The 5,611-nt window shown below is 37.4% G+C and overlaps 1 non-coding gene across 1 annotated transcript; it reads right to left on the bottom strand.

The window, feature by feature from the left end:
* Positions 1 to 342: 342 nt before the first annotated feature.
* Positions 343 to 506, bottom strand: LOC122797388. The gene has a single exon (XR_006364109.1). It is a non-coding gene; the product is annotated as a U1 spliceosomal RNA (small nuclear RNA).
* Positions 507 to 5,611: the final 5,105 nt, after the last annotated feature.

Genomic DNA, 5,611 nt, shown 5'->3' with positions numbered 1-5,611 from the left:
CAAATACTGGTATTTTTTCCTCTGGGAGCAAAAAACTGTACTGGATTTACACACATTTTAAAGGAAGTTGATGCTGTGGGTGGGAATGTAGTTACATCATGTACAATGTCACAAAGGGGGAGGTGATTAGCTAAGTGGGTGTCAATGTCTCACCTTCGGTCCAAAGCAAGAAACTGATTTTTGAAACAAGATAGTGTCCCTTCAACAGTATCTGCAAAAGCTTCTTTTAATATTGTATAACACAGCCAGTCTTTACACCATTCAGCAAACACACTGTAAACCTACGTAAACAAATACTAACAAACTTACATCCTACAACCAAAACTACCATTACCAGTTCACCAGGGAACAGCGCGAACTCAGTCCCCCACTACCATAAATTATGCAGTTGAGTATCCTGCATTTGAGGACATCACAGGGGTCAACCCATTCGGTGTGCAATGAATGAGCCTCACCCTGGGAAAACCACCTTCTTGATCGTGGTATCTCCCCTGCCAGGTAAGTATGAATTGTACTTCAAAGAAGTAGATGTTCTATAACGTCAACCCTTTTTAAAGTGGTAGCGGCTGGTATTTCCAAACATAGTTCTTTCAAGTTACTGAAATAGCAAACATCTTCACAAATTAAAATGCTAAAATATCACTACTTTAAGAAAAAAACAGACAATAATTCTGCTTTCCAACTCATTTCCTACTACCTTGTACTTCATGAATTTGCATATGTCCACATAAGCCTGAGGTAATCTGTGATAACTGATGCCGCTGAACCTCATTGCTACTTTAAAGAGGCACTATCTCAGATTTTTTACTAGAGGAGTTTGTTTACATTTTAGTACTCTGTAAATCACATGTTCACCTAGAGGCAATGTTTTCAAAGAGCCTTTTTAGCATACTGCATTGCAGATTACACAAACTGTCAGCGGGGTTGTTAGAGGAAATGCTTAGAACTTGCAGCTGCAGTTTGTCCTTTTGTATTTTCCTTCCCCCACTCATGAGCAATTACATTTGCTGAATGACTGGATTTTTCTCAGCTACTGATGCTATCTTGTCACACACAGACATGGAGCCTCTTTAGCAATGGAGTGATAGCTACTTTACTATGTACTTGTTTTTGCAAATAATTATTGAAGCCTAGGCAATAGTATTTTTCATGCTTGTTGCTACAAATATTTTTCCCTCCACTGCCAATTATTTTTCATATGGTCTGTTATTTGTGTAGTGTGTGTGTGTGTGTGTGTGTGTGTGTGTGTGTGTGTGTGTGTGTGTGTTGATGTAGGTGCGCTTTTATAATCATACAAATTTTCCCTCATTTTACAGCACAGCATTGCTTTGGACAGTTATGCCTTGCAAAGAAACATGTTGAGTAACAAATGTCCAAATATTCTAAAAGAATAAAATATTTTGCATCTTTTCTCTAAAATGTCATGCAGCTTTGGAACTGAATCTAATCACTGTTCTAAAAGTACTTTCTCATTGGCTGATGCTGTATGTTGTCCTTCAGAAATCACATCATAACTATTTGTCTAATAGGGATTCCATCCTACTGTATTTCTTTTCTCACTTTTTTCTATCATTCAATATGGCAAAATGTTTTCACCTTTCACATCTTTCCTGAATGTTTGACTGAAGTACAGTTAGTTTACACTGATTATCATTTGAAAGTTGAAGAAAATGCAGTCTATACATTTCCCCATATACGTTTCAGTACCATTCCTAGTATATTACAGTAGGAAATTACAGGGGTTCTTAATACAGTAGGTAATTACAGGGTTACATTTACTAATGCAGTAAAAATTAAGTGCTGCAACCAAAATCTCATGCCATCGATAACCCTATATTTTGAGAAGTTATAGTAGCTATTTTTCTATGTATGTGCACATATAAGTATGTAACACACAATCTATGTTTATATTCAGGTAGTTCAAAACTACATGTGTTACTGACAGACTTGAAATTTCAGCCATTTTTAAATGTCTATAAATTTCAGATATGCTACATATCTGATAATGCAGGTCTTTTGGTGAAACTATGCATGCAGTGCACATAACTTTTTCAGAAGTGCACTTCAGGGTTACTGCTGTCATTGTAAACTCACATGTTACCTGTTAGATAGCAAACTGGTTAATGGGTGTAGCCAACTCTATTATTTGGGAGGCATACTCTCTTCAAAAAGAGTATTTACATGTGGTATCCCACAGTGATCAATTCCAGGACGACTTGTCTTTGGCATTAACTTATTTATTTATTTTATTTATTTTTATTTTATTTTACATTTGTTAACCGGGTTAGTCTAGCTGAGTTTTTTGGCTCATTTTCAGAAGAGACCTGGGGAGAAAAGCTCCTCAGGACTAGAAAACAATTTATTAAATTAAAATTTTAGTAACAAAGTAGTAACAATCAGCTATAGGATCTTACAAGCAGAGACCTGGAGAGAAAAAAAGCTCCTCAGGCAATTCAATTACACAGAGTATTAACAATTGGCAGACAAGTATGTGAGTTGTTACAAACAAGGTTTTAAACAATTAGCAGAAGAAAATGTGACTAGTTACAATATTATTTAAGCTGCTTAGAGCAAAATGAGTTAATAGTTAGGCAGATGCTTATTTAAAGTGGGTAGGATCTTGTTGTATAAGAGTTTGGAAACAAGAAAGGAAAGTAAGAATGGCTAGTAGGAGATCTAGGGGAGGTAGAGTATAGGAGACAGACTAGACAGGTAGGTTGTTTTGAGACAGTAAGAATTAAGTGTGGTTGGAGATAGAGGAAGGGAAGAGGTAGAAGAGGCAGGGGAATAGTGTTAGAGATACATTAAGAGTGAGGTGGTGAAAGAGGTGAAAGGATGGTGGTTTCAGGGTGGTTGGCTACAGTGGCAAGACCACTTTGTTTTTAGGTATTTCCTTGTGGCTAATTTGAAACTTTTGCTATGCTGGAGGGATTTTATTTCCAAGGGAAGTTGGTTCCAGGATGTAGCTGGGTTATAGTTACAGAGAAGGCAGACTATTTTAGTTTTAGATTTGTAGATGTCTAATAATTCTTGATTTGAGCTGTATAGCATCCTAGCAGGGGAATATTTGGATATGATAGTGGAGAGGCTAGGTCAGAAGGAGGGTAGATAGAGGATAGAGTGGATGATTTGTACTTGGTATAGTTGGAGCAGCTGAGGGAATTCTAGCCAGTCTAGTTGCTGTAGTGCTAAGCAGTGGTGTGACTTGTAGGTTTGGTTAGATGCAAATCTGGCGATTTTATTATAGGTAGTTTCAAGCTTGGAAATAAGTGTAGAATTTAGGTTTGTGAATATGTGGCAGCTGTACAAGAGTGTTGGGAGTAATAAAGCCTGGGAGAGAGTTATTCGGGCAGTGTTAGTTAAGTGTTTCTTGCTACGGAAAAGGTGTCCAAGTTTCTGATGAGTTCTTTTACCGAGTTAGTACACTTATACAATGTTACAGCTGACATCAAGATTTTGTAGCTGACCAGAGTTGTCATTACCTCATCGTCTGACTTCCAGATTTTTCAGGAGAGACTAGCATGTGACAATAAGTGGTGCCCGGAGCCCAGCCTAAAACTACAGGCCAAGAAATGCAGCACCACCACTATGTCTTCAGCCAAAACTGACCCGGTCATTAGGGACCTGAGCACTGTCACTGGCAATTAGGTATCCTTTAATTGTTATGTATCCACTAATGTCAGGAAATCCTTTACCTAATCACCAGGGGTGATTAATACAGTATAATGTCCCCTATGGTATGTACTTGTCTAAGCACATGACCCTGAGAGACTGCATTGTTTTCTCATTACAATAATCAAGGGTATGTCTTTCTTGAGCTACACAGACAGCCTTAAAGCACTCTGACTTTTTTCTGTTTTCCTATAGACTCTGGAAAGGTAATCTCTGTCTAACCTGTATAGCGTCCACTGTCACCTGCTGCACATCCACAGAAAGTACAGTTGTGTACACTTACCATAAATGTAGATGCTCGAGTATATTCACTGTTGCAGTCCTCACATATGGGTTATACAGCTCCCGGTAGCCCTCCGTTGGCCCGAATACCGAAGTCCTTGGTATATGACATCGACTGCCGCCGGGTGTAAAACTGATGTCATAACGTCAGGTATAAAGGGAGGCAACCAACGCCATTTCCTCAGTTTTTGCTTGCCTTAACTGTTAGGAGCCCTGAAAAGAAGGCTAACCCAGGAAGGTAGCACCCTGGACACGTCATACAAAAAATAAAAATATATATAGTCTGTGCCTTAGGAAAAAAGGGGGAATGGAGGGTGGGAAACCAGGACTGCAACAGTGAATACACTCGAACATCTACATTTATGGTAAGTGTACACAACTGTACTATGTTCTTCGTGTTTCACTGTTGCAGTCCTCACATATGGGTTGATTCCCAAAGCCCAGGAAAAAAGACAAAGGGTGGAGTAAGAATCACAGATTAAGGGTTGGTAAGAAGGCCCTGAAAAACTGCAGAGGCAAAACCAGCCTTGGATTTAGAAAACAAAGGTAGATTGTAATGCTTTGTGAAAGTATGGACAGAAGACCAAGTAGCTGCCTCTAGAATGTCCTTAGTAGGCACACCTCTCAGAAAGTCTGCAGAGGTAGAGGCTGCTCTAGTAGAATGGGTCCTAATACCCTGAGGGGGAACCTTCCCATGCTGCAGGTAACAAAAATGAATACAATGAGCAATCCATTTGGAGATGGTTTGTTTTGAAATAGCTTTACCCTGAGCCCCAGGAGCAAACCTAACCAACAACTGTTCAGATTTTTTGAAAGGATTTAGTCCTGTCTAAGTAAAATCTCAGCTGTCTATGCACATCAAGAGAGTGCAGAATCGATAATTTACTTATGTTATATAAATACTTTATTAAAAAGGAATTATACCTGAATCAACGCACATGATGTAATAAATGACAAAACTTAAATGCTTGAAATCTACACCTTCTACAGCAAGCACATCTCTAAATAACTTTGATTGAATTAATCACATATGTTTGACTTGATCAGTTGCAACCTCCAGAATAATATGCAAAGGAGCCTCTAATTTTTCATTAATGTTTGGTTCAATTAATGCAACAAAGGTTAATCTGTCTGAGCTTCTTAGTTCACTCAGATTGGGAATGTTATACATTCCATGTTTGTTAAAAGATTTTAAATATTTGTTTATATGCATGTATAAGGTCTTCTATTATACATTTGTTGATTTTTTCTTCTGGCCTCATTCAATTTTTATTTTATATAGTTTAAAAGGAAGTAACAGCCTCACCACTGAATTCAATGCATATATGGAGATTATACAACAAATAAATGACAAAATATTCAGTCATCATTTCAATAAAAACTCTTTAAGTACAAATTAATGAGATGGACACAGTATTACCTCTCATTACATGTAAATGGTTTAAATAATCCTATGAAAAGATCTAACTTACCTAAAAATAAATAAAGCCCAAGTGTTTTTCTACAGAAAACTCACTTTAAAGCTAATGATAATTTCACTTGGAACCCAAGTGACTTCCTAAAGCTATCTAATTCATCATATAGTAAAAAAAACAGGGGATATTAATACTATGGAAGAAAAATATTATTAATCCACAAGTTTTATTTAACTATGAAG

Source organism: Protopterus annectens, chromosome 3.part0, assembly GCF_019279795.1.
Source record: "Protopterus annectens isolate FY-2018-M chromosome 3.part0, PAN1.0, whole genome shotgun sequence".
In the NCBI taxonomy this organism is placed as follows: Eukaryota; Metazoa; Chordata; order Ceratodontiformes; family Protopteridae; genus Protopterus; species Protopterus annectens.
This window is presented reverse-complemented; position numbering and strand designations above follow the sequence as displayed.